General features: G+C 47.9%; 1 long non-coding RNA gene across 8 annotated transcripts; it reads left to right on the plus strand.

Moving 5' to 3' along the window:
* Positions 1-2,422: 2,422 nt before the first annotated feature.
* On the plus strand, positions 2,423-15,365 carry LOC118009240. Of its 8 annotated transcripts, none has more exons than XR_004678847.1 (6): positions 2,423-2,554; positions 2,747-2,836; positions 8,160-8,396; positions 9,779-9,884; positions 9,974-10,181; positions 15,273-15,365. It is a non-coding gene; the product is annotated as an uncharacterized LOC118009240 (long non-coding RNA). The 8 variants fall into 8 exon arrangements; XR_004678850.1 differs by lacking the exon at positions 15,273-15,365 and adding an exon at positions 6,099-6,226 and having other exon boundaries at positions 9,974-10,232; XR_004678846.1 differs by lacking the exon at positions 15,273-15,365 and adding an exon at positions 9,118-9,196 and having other exon boundaries at positions 9,547-9,884; positions 9,974-10,232.
* The last annotated feature ends 558 nt before the right edge of the window (positions 15,366-15,923 follow it).

Raw genomic sequence — 15,923 nt, forward strand, 5'->3', positions numbered from 1 at the left:
TCCCGGGACCAAGTTGATACCCATGCAATGGGTCCCGGGACCAAGGGTGGAGCCAGGGACACAAATGGAAACTCTGACAGGGTTGCAGCACAATGTGAGGAGGAAGAGCCAAGGCTCGACATGCACAGTGTCACGTCCAGGTAGTGCCCGCAGCAGAACATGACTTAGAGATCAAAATGCTAAGTGCCTAATGACGTTTAATTGTAGGGTGTTATGAAGATTCACGGTGGTTTGCAAAAGCAGAGATACGACTGCTGAAGCTTCAAAATATCAACAGGATCTTTTCACAACATCCCGCACCCCGACCCCAAGTCATCAGCTGTTTTGATGGCAGAAATTAATTGGCAACACCACCTGGGACACGACAGTCATGCCTATATCGCATTTACAACGGATTTTCCCAAGATTCCCACTTAAAAACACTCTGTGCTCTAGTAATTATTCCTGTCAACATAAAAACACCAGAGCAGCAGAAATGGCGTCCTGATGGCATGTTCCCATTGATTTGTCTTGGGAACTTTTATTTCGTGGAACTTTGTAAATATGGCAAGTCATTGCATGATAATACCATCAGGGACTTCCACCCAGGAAACTTTGGACAGGTGTCCTCGACTGTTATCTGGGAAGCAATGAGTGCTTTGCTTCTCTATGTGTCCATTTTTTATGTCTTATGTCTTTTCAAGGAAATGGAAGATGGGATTTGAAAGACATCTCTCAGGTAGAATAAGCAGATCTTGAAAACTTATTAAAAGTGTTTGTTTTAGGAGAGAGAAGAATCTGGGTTGACAGCAAAGCTCTCATATTTGGTATCTTGGGTGTATGGTGATGATATTTTTAGCCAGGCTTGAGAATACAAAAGTTAAAATGAATTTTTGATTAGGAGTAGAGAGAAAGTCCCATGTGGACATGAAAAGTGAGAGCCTGAAGGCTATCAGGGCACGTATGTGGCTGAAGGACCCATGCAGATTCAGTGTGGAGATCCAGGGAGAACACGAATTAAGGACCAGGACAGCTATGCTGTCACTGCTCATGTCAACAGTAGCTCAGTCGTGGTGGATGTAATCCCCTGGGGAAAGAAATGCCCAAGACGGAGGGGGACTACGCGCCATCTTCCAGAAACCATGGGGTCAGGCATTGGCATGAGAGCCAAAAGAGAAAGGAAAAAAGTGTAGTATGAAAGGGATCGAAGAAAGGCTTGTGCCACGTAAGTAGGAGGCTAAGATTCAAGAAGAGGGAATGTGCTTGGGGAAGGCTGAGAAGCCCAGCCAGTGTGAGATACTGGGGAGGAAGAGCACACGCCAGCCCAATCTTTCACACTCCGTAACATGGCGGCCATTGCACTCCTCCTTGGCTCCTATCAACTCTAAGGTTCTCTGGATAAACACGACTCCTAATCTGTCCTGTTAAATGTAGAGCAATCGTGGGATTAGATGTATGCTTTTTCCTCCCAAAGTATAGATAATAGGCAACTTGACTATTGCCTTAATATGAAAGAAAACCCCTTAATATGAAAGAAAACCCATGTGAATTTTAGACTTGGTGGGGGCTTAGTAGAAATTTTGTAGTGGCTGTGGTAGGCAGAATAATGGCCCCTCCAGATATCCACACCCTAATCCTTGGACCCTGTGAGCGTACTACCTTGCATGGCAAAGGGACTTTGCGGGTATGATTAAGGTTAAGGACCTTGAGGTGGGAAGGTCATTCTGGATTATCCAGTGGGCCCAAGGTAGTTGCAGGATTCCTTAAGATCTGAGAAACTTCTCCATTGGCAGAGAACCAGGGAGATGGCAGGGTGAGAGGGGCCTGGCTTGCCAACACGCAGCTGCTCTGAAGATGGGTTTGGGGCTGTGAGCCAAGGAAGGGGGTGGCCTTGAGACACCGGAAAAGGCAAGCAAGCAGATGCCCCCCCAGAGCCTCCAGAAGGACCGCAGTCCTGCTCACGCCTTGACTTGAGCCCAGGGAGACTCATTTTGAATGTCTGATCTCCAGAATAGTAACGAAATACGTTTGTATTGTTTAACAAATTACCAAGTCGATGGTAATTTGTTACAACACAATAGTAAATTAGTAAGTGGCTTTTTAAACACACAGTGTGGTGACATTTGTGTTCTTAGTTCATATTTGAATACATATGTGAAGGAACTGTATGTTTTTAAGCATAGAAGGACCTGCTTAATCACACACAACTATTTATATACAATAAAAAAAAATGTGGTCTCAGAGGTAGAAAAAAAAAGAAATCATTGCTAAATAAGAGGATTTCTTATTCTTTTTTCAAACAGACCTAACACTTTGCTCCCAAGGAGAGAAGAACAAAACCTGCCCTGCTTTGGGCCACCTGGGTCACACTCCGATCATGTGACGCTGAGAGTATTCCAGTTCCTGAGCTAAAAATAAGTTGATGACACTGTGTTCCGTTAACGAGTACATGATCTTATCAGAGGACTCCGGGCTTTGATCTGGAGTTCATTCGCTTAAAATCTTCATAATTAGTCTTCCTTGGGAACTCTGCACTGCCTTTCTCCGTCCTTATTTGTTTCCTGTTGAACGATCAGTAAGTACCATTTATTATTGCACATATGGTTGTTGTTTCTCAAAAAGAAACATCTTTTCCCCCTCTAAAGTCTTAAATGTGGTCATTCTTGTTCCTGTCTTATTTAAAACATTAACAATTCCCATCACTGTCAGAAAGAACTAGACCAGATTGTTTTCTTCACTGGGGTCAGATCAGTACTCTCTTTTCCAGACAGCTCCAACTTGCAAATGGGTTATGTCCCATAGTTCACGTTCAAGTCTGTTGTTTGGAATTTGGAACAGATTTCTCCAGACAAACAAGGTAATAAAAGATGATTTGGTCCCTGGGCTGCTTTTTGTGGTGTATTTGAATGGTCCCAATCGAAGTGCTAGGATCTGGGAACAGAGGCCTTTCCCTGCAGCAGAGAGAAACAGGTGACTTCAGACGTCCAGACTCCAGAACTGTGGTATATAACTTTCTCTTGTCTATAAGGCACCCAGTCTGTGATATTTTGTGATAGCAGGCCAAACAGACTCAGACACCAACATTCCAAGGACTTCTGTTGGATGGGATGTGTGTGGTCTCCGTAGTCTTTTTGTTAGCAAGCCTATGTGTTTATTAGGGGACAGCCTGGCCAAATGCCTGCCAGTTATACTATCTCTAGCTGAGTGTCCCCAGACTTCTGACCATGTGCTCACCTAATCATAGACTGCTAGGTTTTATACTACGTGGCTCTGTCAACTTGGCCACAGCTGACTGGGCCGAGGATGGACACCTGCCTCAAATGGGCCCTTGGTAGACTGGCTTAGAAGTACGAGAGAGCAGCCTCACGGAGGATTCACACTTGGGCTGCACCTATGTGCTGCTCTTCCTAGGACAGCCCAAATGTGCATCTTCTACCCCTAAATTAGTGTTGAGTGTCCTTTTCATACCCAGAGGTGTTCCGGTTCAGACGGTGGTCACCCTACCTACACTGCTGGGCATTTGGCTGAATTGTGAGGTTCATAAGGTTTGAAGGGCAGCACAGGGAGGGATGCTGGGGCAAGTGTGGAAAAGCTGCAGAGCCAAGTCTAGTGGGGACCCTCAAATATCCTCTCCTAAGGGATGGCCGCAAGCTAGATGAGTCTGCTCATTGATCCAACCAGTATCTGTTGAATCCATCACACTTGGCAGACACTGCCAAAATCAGAGGACCCTGCAGGGACTGGCTAGGTGTGGTCTGATGGCCAAGCAAGTAGCTGACCCACCCATGTGACTGGTGCCCTGGGAGCAGAAGCCATGTATTTTCAGGCAGCATGGAAGAGGGGTCCTTCCCCCAGACTTGTGGTATCAGGAAAGGCTTTCCAGGAGACAACATACACAATGAGCCCAGGAAGGAGAGGTGAGAGCAAAGCACGGGGCATAGGGGCAAGTGCCAGGCCGGAGGGGGTGAGCATGGCAAATGTGAAGGATGTGAGTGATGACCTGATCTGAGTGGTACCCACCAGGGGCACCAAGAGTGGGGTCCCTGGACCAGCAGCCCAAGCATCCTGGGCACATGTGAGAAGTGCACATTCTCATCCTTCCCCGGACCTCCCGAGTCAGAAACTCAGGAGCCAGGGCCCATTACCTGTGTTTCGGCAAGGATCCCGGGGACTCGGATGCCTGCTCGAGTGGGAGCACCCCTGCTGCAGCCTCCCATAGCCAATGCTGCTCCCACTGGAGCCACTTCTTTGGGGAACCCGAGGACCTCTGTAGTAGGTGCCTTCATAGTACACCCCTCTGCACAAGGTTCTTGCTCCCTGCGAAGTCCGACTCCCAGGCACTTCTGTCATGCTTCCCGACTCTGGAGCCTCCAGTGCACGACACTCATGGCTTCGGATTTGAGAACCTCCAATTTTTCTACCCTCTCTGAGACATCCCCTGGACTACAGTTGGCTGGATGACAGTGAAAATTCATCTTTACAGGCTTATAGCCTTAGCAGAAGGAGAGGGAGGGAAATGTAGTTCCATTTGGTCTGTACTACTGTCTCTTCCATGATGCTGACTCCTTGGCACTGAGACTGCTCTGGGTGGAGATAATCCACAGGATAGAGCGAGCCTGCGTCCCGTGGTGGAGGCACCGACGCTGGGATCACACTGCCTGGCTTCCAATCCCGACGTCAGTGCTTACTTGCCGCGCAGTTAAGGATGGGGCACTCAACCTCCTTCTGCTTCAGTTCCCTTCTCTATAAAATGGAGATGGTCTTTCCTACCATGTGGGATTATTGTGCATAATAAATGGATCCATAAATGTGAAGCCCTCGACACGGGGCCAGGTGTGGAATACAGCGTCCAGGAGTACTGGCGATTGCTTTCAGCTCTGTGGTGTCTCTCCATATCAGAGGGTTATTGCCTCTTCCTCGAAGCACTGTCCCTGTGAGGCTCATGACATAAAAACACTGAGATTGTCTGCCTTTTCCTGACTTCTCGAGTGAAGACCTCCCCAGATCACTGAGATTGATCAGCAGCTCTGAGGACAGTTGCTGATGAGCTCATTTGCTCGAATACATAACGGCTGTCAGTGACTTGGCCCTCCCTGGCACATAGTGCTTATTTATTAAGGCCATGCCCCATTCCTTGGCTGCCTCTTTGATCAGTTTTTGACAAAAAGTCAAATAACTTTAGAAAAAGCTGCATGAAGGATTACAGGTTCTTCCCAGCCAGACCTCCCACAACTTCTACATAGAAAGTTGGTCGGTGGAATATGCAGCGTTTCCCAAACTTCTCTAATCTCCAAGCATTTTTTGTTCCATGGGGCCGCACCTCAGAAACACGGCTTTCGCGGGTGCAGGTGCTGGAGCAGGAAGCTGTGTGGGGAGGGGCTGCCCCCGTCATGCGAGTAACTGTTCGTGGTCCTGAACCATCGCTTTGGGCTAGCACGGGGCTGGCTCCTAGAAATCCAGGAGAAGCTTCTGTAGACTCTTCCAAGGATTCTGCACACAGGAGGGTAAAGATAGTGCTGGGAGACAATGGAAGGATGAGGGAATGAGAAATAGCCAAGCCTACTGGAGAAGCAGATCCCTGAGAGGCTGGCAGGAAAAGAGAAATAAAGAGAGCCTTTTTGCAGTTGTTTTAGAACTTGTTACTGAGAAGGTCATCCCCATGCCCCACGACCAAAACTTAGAAGGACAAAAGGAGAGTCAGAAACTAATGCGCCAGGTGGTTTAGGCAGAACAGGTGCTAGGTGGACAGATAACCTTGCCCGTGCTGTCGGTGTCCCTGAGTTAGGACAAAGTGCTCATGGCTTTTGTTAGTATTTTTTAACGTTAGGAAAAATTTGCAATTTAATGTAGGTTGAAGCATTTTTCCTTGTTGTAAAAGGTAAATAATGTTTTTCAAGCCGTGGGTAATTGTGAGAGGATGTGTCCCACCTCACCTCTCCTGGGCTTCAGACCAGGGACACCCTGCAACAATGTGGATGGGCCTCATCCAATCAGTTGAAGGCCTTAAGAGCAAAAAATGAGGTGTCCCCAGAAGAAGAAATTCTTTTTTTTTTTAAATGTGGAACGCTTCATGAATTTGCATGTCATCCTCAGTTTGGGGTGTATCATTCCAATTTTAGTATGGGCTGCCAAAGCAAGCACCCAGAAGAAGAAATTCTGCCACAAGACTACAGCATTAATCCCTGCCTGAGTTTCCAGCCTGCTGGCCTGTCCTTTGAATTTCAGATTTGCCAGCCCCTACAACCAGGTCAGAAAATTCCTTAAAATCTATAAATAAATCTATTATCTATCTATCTATCTATCTATCTATCTATCTATCTATCTATCTATCTATCATCTATCTATCTATCTATCATCTATCTATCACCTATCTATCATCTATCATCTCTCTATTTATATCTGTCATCTATCTATCTAATATCTATCTACCTATCATCTATCTATCTATCTAATCTATCTATCATCTATCTTTCTATCTCCTACTGGCTGTTTTTCTGGAGAATCGAACTGACACAATTATGGGCAAGGGTCAGCAGCCCCATGACACCCCAAGTCTGCTGCAAGCACAAGGGCTTGGGGATGTCCTCTAATATCGACACTAAAGCAGGTCTCCTACTTCCTGCTCAAATCTTTGCTATCAACCAGCCGATTCCCTTGCTCAGAGAAACTACTCTAACTCCATGGCTACTCACTATTTTATAAGTTTCAGAGAATAAAATGCTGCTGGGATCTTAACCACTCCTGACTCTAAATTCAAGTCCATCATTGCAAGAGAAAAATGGCCTGGATCTGCAGAAGGGGCAAGTATCATGGTTCATAAGTTGAACACATCCCTTCCGTGGCCAATCGCCGTGACCCAGGGTCTAGCCGTCCAGTGAAGCTGCAAGGAGCGCTTGCCTCCATGGTGGCCGCTCCTCTGTGGTCAGTCCCCTGTTGAGGTTCCCACTTGGAGATCAGATCACCGATTTATCCATCCTTGAGCCAAGGTGAGCGGCCCTGCTGATGCGGAGCGAGCTCACTCCACCCCATTTTGGTGAGATGGTGGTCTCCCTGCTAAGCCAGGGTTTTAATCTGAAGTCGGCCCCGTCACAACAGCGCCTTGAAGAGATATTTCCCGTCAGCCTGCCATGCAGAGGGTGTTGTGCTGGGCCCTGCAGAAGACGCCCCATCAATCAGGCACACGGAGCTCTCACACAGTTCTCGTCCTGGTAGACACTGGAGCAAAGTGCTTCCGGTGCCAAGATGAAGCAGGCGTCCTTGCAGCTGAACTGAGTCGGAGCGTAGGCTCTGGAAGATCTGGTCGTCACAGTGAGGCTTGAAAAGTCATGTTTTGTTCGTTTGATATCTTGGAAATCACAGTGATACAAATGAGATTGTTTATGATATTTATGACTGCCTTGGGGAACGTGTGAGTTGAGTCGTGGATCATTAAAACGTATTTGTCACGTGTGGCCAGCACGAGCGCCTCTATCAGTCAGAAGCTGCTTGAGAGCGTGGCCACTTGGGTCAAGTTGACAGTTCTGCGAATCAGGCAGGGTCCAGCTTGTTGTCTCCTAAGCAGAGCCTCCAGGACCGGCGTGGAGCTGTGACTGGCTGCCTCTCATACTTTCAACCTACGTGCTGCAAGAGCTTCTCGGCGTTCGAGCTCGCTCTGTTAGACCGCGAGTTCTTGCCTTGTTTGAAGATTTCCTTGTTTGGCGGGGTGGGCAGGGCTCCCTTGGTTAGGGAGGAGAAGCTGTGTTCTTCCTTTTTTAAAATTTTGTGGAGACCATGATATATGATATTGCTCAAAAATATTCCTAGGTAGATACACATACTTTGAAAGAAATTTAGAGATGGTGTTTCTACTCAAGTGTTTTTCTGGGGGGTATGTGCTGTATGTTTGGTATGATAGGTCAGTATGGGGTGATGGGGGGGCACAAGTGGAGGTTCCTTAATTACTAAGTGAGTGGTATCTTTCTCCAAGTGTGAGTTTCTCGAAGCCAAGATTTTAATCAAATGTGTAGAATAGGATTCATTGTTCTTCCTTCTATATGGCTCTTCTTATTGGCAAATACCTTCCGGCTGGTCTTTGTGTATATGTGTACATTGAGGTTGGAGGAAGTTGGCCAAGTGATGTCTAGAATCTATATAATCATTTAAAATATCAAGTTCTCTGTCTGTGTGTCCTTGGTCAAAAGGAAGACCAGCCCCTGACGGCTGACCCATTCTGACGCTGACCTCAGCTCGCCTGTGACCGGGCAGCCACCAGGCCACCAGCCACAAGCGAGGAAGGTGGGCTCGTTCCCAAACGATTTCCAGCTGGCCCCGACCTCCCTCTCCACAGGACGGACGCCTGACATTCGAAGACTCAGTCCTGGAATCGTAAGACTGTTCCTAGCCCACAATAGATGACCAGTGATTGTCCCTCGCCTCGGGTAGGTCTTGTGAAATCACAAATGCTTATCCGTCATTGACGCCCGAGTGAGGGTCACTGTCGGACTTTTCCTTTCAACAAACGGAGAAGTCAAAGTGCCTGCTTCTGTGGAATTCAGGGTAGTCCCCGGGTGGGCAGATTTGGGCTGCGAGGGGATCCAATGCCTCTGGAGGAGTAGCAGTGAAGGAAGGAGGTGTGCTCGAGATGAGGCGAGAGATCTGGGGAAAATCCAGCAATGCTCCGTGTCCCCGCTGAGTCGTCAGCCTTGCGGGCCACTAGCATGCTCCCAGGAAGCTCGCCCTACGGTTCCCCTTCCTCTGGCTTTTCTTAATTTTTTTTTTTATTTATTTATTCATGAAAGTCAGAGAGAGAGAGAGAGGCAGAGGCAGAGGGAGAGAAGCAGGCTCCCCGCCTAGCAGGGAGCCCGATGCGGGACTCGATCCCAGGACCCTGGGATCATGACCTGAGCCGAAGGCAGACGCTTAACCATCTGAGCCACCCAGGCGCCCCTCCTCTGGCTTTTCGTGACCTTCTCCATGACCTTCTCCCAGGGCATCTCCTGCAGGTCTAGGGCGGCAGGGGCTGGGAGGGAGGTTAGCTCCGTGGGGGAGACAGGTCTTCCGGGCTTCTCCTTCCATCGGTGCAGCTGCAGACTGGTTTCGAGCATTTCTTGTGCTTCACTTTACGGTGCCACAAATAAAATGTATCCCGCATTGGTGTAGACAGATTCCGGAGTCATTCATGGATTCCTAGAAAGTAGCGGGCCGCCTGTGCATGCAATGAAGCCAAGTAAATGCAAAGGTAATGCAGACGGGCTCACCGGAGATGTTGCAGGACAGCCTTGGGCATAGAGCCTGGGGACGGGGCGGGCACCAGCCGGGACAGCTTCGGTTCTCCGGCTCGGCTTGAGGGCTCTGCTCCCCATGGTTACTGTATTGGAGCGCAGATCCTTGGGCAGCATGCAGCAGATGTGAGCATAGTGTCTCAGTCATGAAATCAGCCTCTCCTCGGGACGGCGGAGGTCGTGAATTCTTGCTGCAATGCTCCTTTCAGAGCAGGGCGGGCTGTGACCCCATCAGGACACTCACAGAGTGTCCTTGGAGCACGGGTCAGAGCTCCGATTTTGTTTTCGCTCTCTCCCTTGGGCGCAGAGACCCGGAGAAGCCAGCTGTGGTGTCTGATGTGAGTGACAAATACGTTGCGTCTTCAATAACCCACATCACAGGAGCATCACTCAGCTCGGGAGGCAGGCGAGCAGTCCCCTGGGCATAATTGGACGCGCGGTGGCGGTCTGAATTCGGAACTTATTGAGGTCTCAAACGTCACCCACTCCCAACATCACGGTAACCTGTGACGTGATTGAGGAACCGCCCTGTGTTTTAGGAGGTACCCGGTCCGAATGTCCCACTGAAATGGCAGCAGTCTAGCTGAGAATTTTAAGGGAAACCGTCTTTGGTTAGATTTCATCTGACACGAACAGTTCTGTTTGGTGGGTAAAGTCAGTTATTATGTATTCATGAATTTAGTCACTTATTTATGTTGATGTATCGCTGACATGCAGTGTTATATTTATTTCAGGGGCACGACACAGGGATTCAAGAGTTGCACACAGGAAGCTACGCTCCCTGCCGTGCGTGTGGTCACCATCTGTCACCAGCATCACCTGCTGTCACTGTCCATCCTGTGACTCTTTATAACTGGAAGTTTGTGCCTCTCAATCCCCTTCACCTACTTCGACCCTCCCCTCCGGAGACCTGTTTCCCTGTTTGTGTTTTAGGTTTCACATGTAAGTGAAATCTTTAAATAAGCAAAATGCTAAATGAAACTGATGTTTGCTTGTGAGTTAAGTCCTCTCTTGGAAAGTTTTCCGCTGGGAAGGCTGGGGTGGGGGATGGGGAGGGTGGCTACGAAATGGGACCGAAGCTGGAATCCCAGGCCCGGGCTGGTCTGTACCACACCATGACTGGCTGCTTGGAGGTGAGGTCCCCAGATGATGTCCCCAACTGCTATGTCCATAACTGCATTTTCTAAAGGCTAAGCAACTTTAAAGGAAATGCCCCTCAGATTTCACAATGATTAGCAAGGAGGGCAGGGGATAGAAAGAGAGATTTATTCATAATTTTCTTAAACATACAAAATGAAAAAGCATGTGGTCACTGTGCTCAGACATAAACTCGATTAAAAAAATCCCTGCTAAAAAGGTAAGAATTAAGGAATTAGCCCCATTTTTGTGTTTTGATGAAGAAGTCCTAAGGTATTTCCCTCAGGGAGGAGGTGGGGAATAGAAGGGCAGCTCTAAAATTTTGCTCCCACTCTCCTGGTGGCCTGGGGCAAACACGGAGAGCAGGGAATAGAGGAGAAGCCTCAGTTTTACTATTGCAAACACACATTTCCCACTGTTTCTCACACGTGTAGTTTTTGGGACTTTGCGGACACTTAACAGCTCATCTATGATGTTTCGTAGCACACCTCCCGCTCTGTGGCTAATGGGACTTGCTCATCCTTTAAGAATGCAGACAGTGTGTGTAAGCGCACATGGATGGGCTATTCCAGAATGTTTCTAAGCCAGCGGAGAGAGTGGGGCAAGAGGCTGGTCTGGTACCGAAGTTGGGGCCCTCCAGGGACCAATGGTCCCAAGTACAGTGTTTGCAAGGCTTAGAGTGGCCGCTATCCTCCCTGGTGAGGCCGAGGAATGAGGAGGCCACTTGTCCTTTCAGGGGTAGACTGCTCATAGGAGGAGAAATGTTCGTGGACACATCCTGAGGCTGTGGGGTGGATCCCAGGCTCCGGCCAGCAGCCCAGCGCCGTCTCCTGTGGGCAAGCTCAGGGAGCAGGGCAGCCCCGGCTGCTGTCCTCATGGACACGGAGGTCCATGCGGTAGGAGTGCAGGGCGAGTGGGGTGGGTGACTGGCCCAAGTGTGGCTCCTGGGGCTGCTGGCGCATGCTAGCTCCCCCGTGGTCTGACCCAGGAGCTCTGTTCCTGCTGAGCACGCTCCCTTTCTTTCTGAGGCAGCCGTGAAGGACACAAGTCCCCCAGGGGCACTTTACGGGGGGGAGTTCTGGGGAGCTTCGCTGGCCTGGTTTGGGAGGCAGAGGCTGAGGGCAGACGAATGAAAGCTTTCTCAGACCAGGAGGGGTTTAAAATCACACATCTCAACCCATCAGAGACCTTTGACTCTAGGGAACAAGCTGAGGGTCACTGGAGCGGAGGGGAGGGGGACGGGAGATGGGTAACTGGGGGATGGGCATTAAGGAGGGCCCGTGATGGAATGAGCACCAGGTCTTGTATGCAACTGATGAATCACTACATTATACCCCTGAAACTACAATACAAATGGAATTTCAATAAAAAATTACAAAATAATATCACACGCCCCTTGGACTTGTGAGTGTCCCGCAGACGTCTGCGTCCCAGCCGCCGTTGTCCCGTTGAGGTGGAAGGGAGCGGCCCCCCGCATGCTCTGTAGGACTCGAGCAGGGCCCCTGGGCTGGGGGGGTCGGGCTGCCAGACTCCCTTCTGGTCTCCGGAACCGGGGGTGGGGATACCATGGAGCGGTTTCCGTGAGGTGTGTCGCTGGGAGCTGCTCCCCGCTGTGCTGGACGCGCGGGCGCAGACTCTGAGCGTGGCCAGCCTGTGACTCGGGGCCCCCGGCTGAGCCCCCCCGCGCTGATTTCCCAGTGGCTTTGGCAGAGCCAGGACCTCACCGGCCGCAGCTCCTGCACCTTGTTCTAAAGGACTGAGTGAGGACAGCACGGATGTCCTGGAAACACTGGCTTTCGTGCTTCTATAAACAAGGATGTTAAGAAATATTCTGTCAGCGCTGCTCCCTCCATCATCCCATTGAGACTTCTCTCTGTTTCCATAGTTTCTTTTTTTAACAGGTACAGATCAGGGGAGCTGGACATGTATTTGTGTTTACGTGTATGAAGAACTACCGTTTTTGTCAATTTAGAACGGTTTAAACATCTAAATTCTTATGAGACTCGAGGATGGAACGGATTTTGAATATCCTTGGCTTTTCTTCTTTCCTCTCAAACTTCGAGACGCAGCTGCAACCAGACAGGAGCTCTGTGGCTCACTTAGCGAGACTTTATTCTATTTGGGGAAACTTACAGTTCTTTTGTAGAACAGAAGGTGGGCCAGCTTATTTTTTAACTGCGCTGGAGAATTTAGATGGCACTTGACTCACCCAATGACTCAAGAAAGGAGCATATTTATGGGGCTGATCCTGGAGGTGTTATTTCCCTAATTTTAAATCTAGCACAATGTCTTTGCCCACGGAGAGCCCCCACTTGTCCTGAGTCATCAGGACTCCCGCGTCTAGTGAGGAGCACGTGCACGTTTGGCCAGGACCGTAGTGGACACTTGAGCCCAGGAAGTGTGTGTGCGTATGTGCGTGTGCGTGCATGGGGATGGATTTGGAGCTGTCTGGGTCGAGAGAGAGAAGTGCTGTGTCCATTTTTACTAGGTGAGCTCTTTGGGGTTCCTGTTCCAATGGAACTGGGTACTTCCTGCCAACCGGTCATCCTCATACAAGGTAAATGTATTTCAGGGAAGAAATCTGATTTTCTCACATCAGCTCAGTAAATTCTCCCCTCATTTATTTTTAAGTCCATTACTCTTCCTTGTAAGTGAAACTGCAGACCTTTGTGTGTGTGTGTCCGCCTGTCTGTCTAGAGAGTTAGCCTGCTTGAGTGGAGTGTGTATACACGTGAGGGTCAGTGTGATTTACAAGGTCACCTGTCAATTTTATTTACATATTATTTAGAAAAATCTTTCTAAGTCAACCCTTGAAAAAGCCTCAAAATAGATATTTCAGGTGTCCTCCCATAGCAATGCTCGTCTAATACTGTCCAGATCCCTCTGACCAGGACATCGTGATTTCCACTCAGTTCCCTGAGTGTCCGTGTGCCTGGAACTTGTCTGCAGTGTAGGGAGGCCGGGCACATGGTGCGTGTGGTCAGAGCCGTTCGAGGCCCTCACTTCCCAGGGGGCCCTGGAATCTTTTTTTTTTTTTTGAGGGGGGACGGGCGGAGGCAGAGAGAGAGAGAGAGAATCTTAAGTAGGCTCCATGCCCAGCGCAGAGCTTGAAGCGGGGCTCGATCTCACGGCCCTGAGATCATGACCTGAGCTGAAATCAAGAGTCAGATGCTTAACTGACTGAGCCACGGATGCCTGAGCCACAGACTCTTCTGTGTGTGGCTCTGTGGCTGGAAGTATGGCAGGTAGCCGCATCTTGGCTTGGCAATGACCTAAATTCGCAGCACTACTTGGATCAACGTTAACTGCAAATTCGTTCTAATGCTCAGCCTTGTAGAGCGAAGCTACATCTCAGGCTGTCTGCAGAGCTGCGTCCTTCCCCGAGCCTTCCCTCTTCCTGTGCTCGTGTAAACACCTGTTTCAGTGGGTGGACCCTGGGCATTCGTCAGGGACTGCTCTGTGAACCCCGAGCTTTTTGCCTCTGGTGGACCTCCTCTCTCTCTTGTTGCCTGTGTCCCACTAAGTGGACATTCTAGAGTAACCTGCATGTTTATCTTCCAAACCAATACACTTTTGAGAGTGCTGGGCCCAACAGATGCCCAGAAAACAGCATGACCTGGCATGCGTGGCCGCCCTATCTTTAGAATGTTGTAAATTGTACTTTAAATGGAATTTTAAGACTGAAACAGTTAATTGACCAACGAATATATCCCTTGGATAGACTCAGAATTTTCTCGTAGAACTGAGTGAGGTAAATAAAGCGGTTTATCCAAAGGCTCTGTCTACTCAAGATCCTTTGAACTTTATAAAACATAGTAAATATTCGCCCTCGATTTTGTAAAAATAAAGCTTGATGAGAGAAGGGTTTGGAATGGAATTCTGCCACTTTTTATGCAATATTTGATTTAAATTCAATTCCTAGAAACCTCAGATGAATGTGGTTCATGTATCAAAGCACTGAGTTTAATTTATTGTGGCCTTAAATATACAGCTAGCTTACATGTGAATGAATATATATATATATATATATATATATATATATATATATATATAAATCTGTTCCCTTAAAAGCAGTCAAGGGACACCACATATCACATTTCTTGGCATGTTGTGAATATTAATATCCCCCAAGCGCCAATGTCAAATTATTTGACTTGAACTCACAAAACCTGAGTGTCTTACTATTACTAACAGGGTTCTAACATCTTTTAATCTTGAATATTGGGAAGGTCTCAGACGCTAGCTGTTTATTGTTCCTTTCCTTTCTTTTTTTAAAGTTCTAAACAATCTCTTTTTTTGACACAGCAAACACTTAGAAACCTAATTTCTCTTTATCTGTGTATAAAGAATAAAAAATAAAGAATAAAGAAAGTGAGCAATCATCAAGAGAACATTTTTGCCTTTAGAATTTCCTGGGGGAGGGGAGAGCAATAAATTGGCTTTGTATTTGTGTTTTGTTTAGCATCAAAATGCATTTGCAATGATGAATGGTAGGTGAACACACTGGAGATGTGTTGTCCGGAAGTTCTAGTTGCTAACAATTGGGAGAAAATACTGAACATGGGTGATGTGTGCAGATGACAGCTTTCCCCGACTACCCTGCTGTTGGGACGCCCTCTGATGCGTCCCATGTGAAGCTGGGGTCTGACAAAGCCCCGACAGGCTGGTGCTGGCTTCAAGGGGTGCACAGTCCTGCTCTCCCCACTGCCTCGATTTGTCGGAAGATGTTTTACGTGACCCAGGAGAGAGGCTGCCCGTATTTCAGCACTGACGGTTTCCTCTTAAAGTGGCGAGTTACCATGTTGCCATGGTTCCATTTGGGGTTAATATCCAGGGCTTGGTTGTTAAAATTTTCTACCTCAATTTGTTTACTTTCTGTCTTCTTTTTTTTTTTAGGAAAAAGATATGAAATGAGTAGGTTTCTACCACAAGGAGGACTTTTCTCTTTTCCGTATGACAACACCTGAAAGCAAACATGCGTCTTTTTAAAATGATATACACTGTACATGAAGTAATTAAAATTCTTCCCTCTTCCCATTACATTTTCACTTTTGTGGAAGATTGTCATCAATAAATTTGAGATCTCATTTTGGGAACTTTATCTTTCAGACTCTGAATTTGCATCATCTTATCCGTGTAATTTTTAGTTTTGAGGCAGACTCACCCAAGGGACACACTTTTGCAATAGAATTTAATGATCAGCAATGAATGAGAATAGAGGAAACGGCAGGTTTATGGCCTTTTTTTTTTTTGGTCAAGGGAAAAAAATTAATGTCCTCCATCAAACTTCTCCTTTCTCCCTTCATCCTCCCCTCCACCCCTCCCCTCCACCCTGCCTTCTCCGGGGATCTCAGCTGTGTGATTGGTTTGGTTTCCACACAAAGGAAGATTTATTACTTTAATGTCTTTGTGATTTAGTTGTATGTAATCTTACTTGGGACGCCAGGGAGCGCATTTGCCCCTTCCCGTGTGTGCCGTAATTCCCTTTGAAGCAAAAAGAAATGTACACATGTAGGGGGGTACAAAACAGCCCTCATCATATTCTTG

Source organism: Mirounga leonina, unplaced genomic scaffold, assembly GCF_011800145.1.
Source record: "Mirounga leonina isolate KUSES-001 unplaced genomic scaffold, KU_Mleo_1.0 Mir_127, whole genome shotgun sequence".
NCBI classification, from domain to species: domain Eukaryota; kingdom Metazoa; phylum Chordata; class Mammalia; order Carnivora; family Phocidae; genus Mirounga; species Mirounga leonina.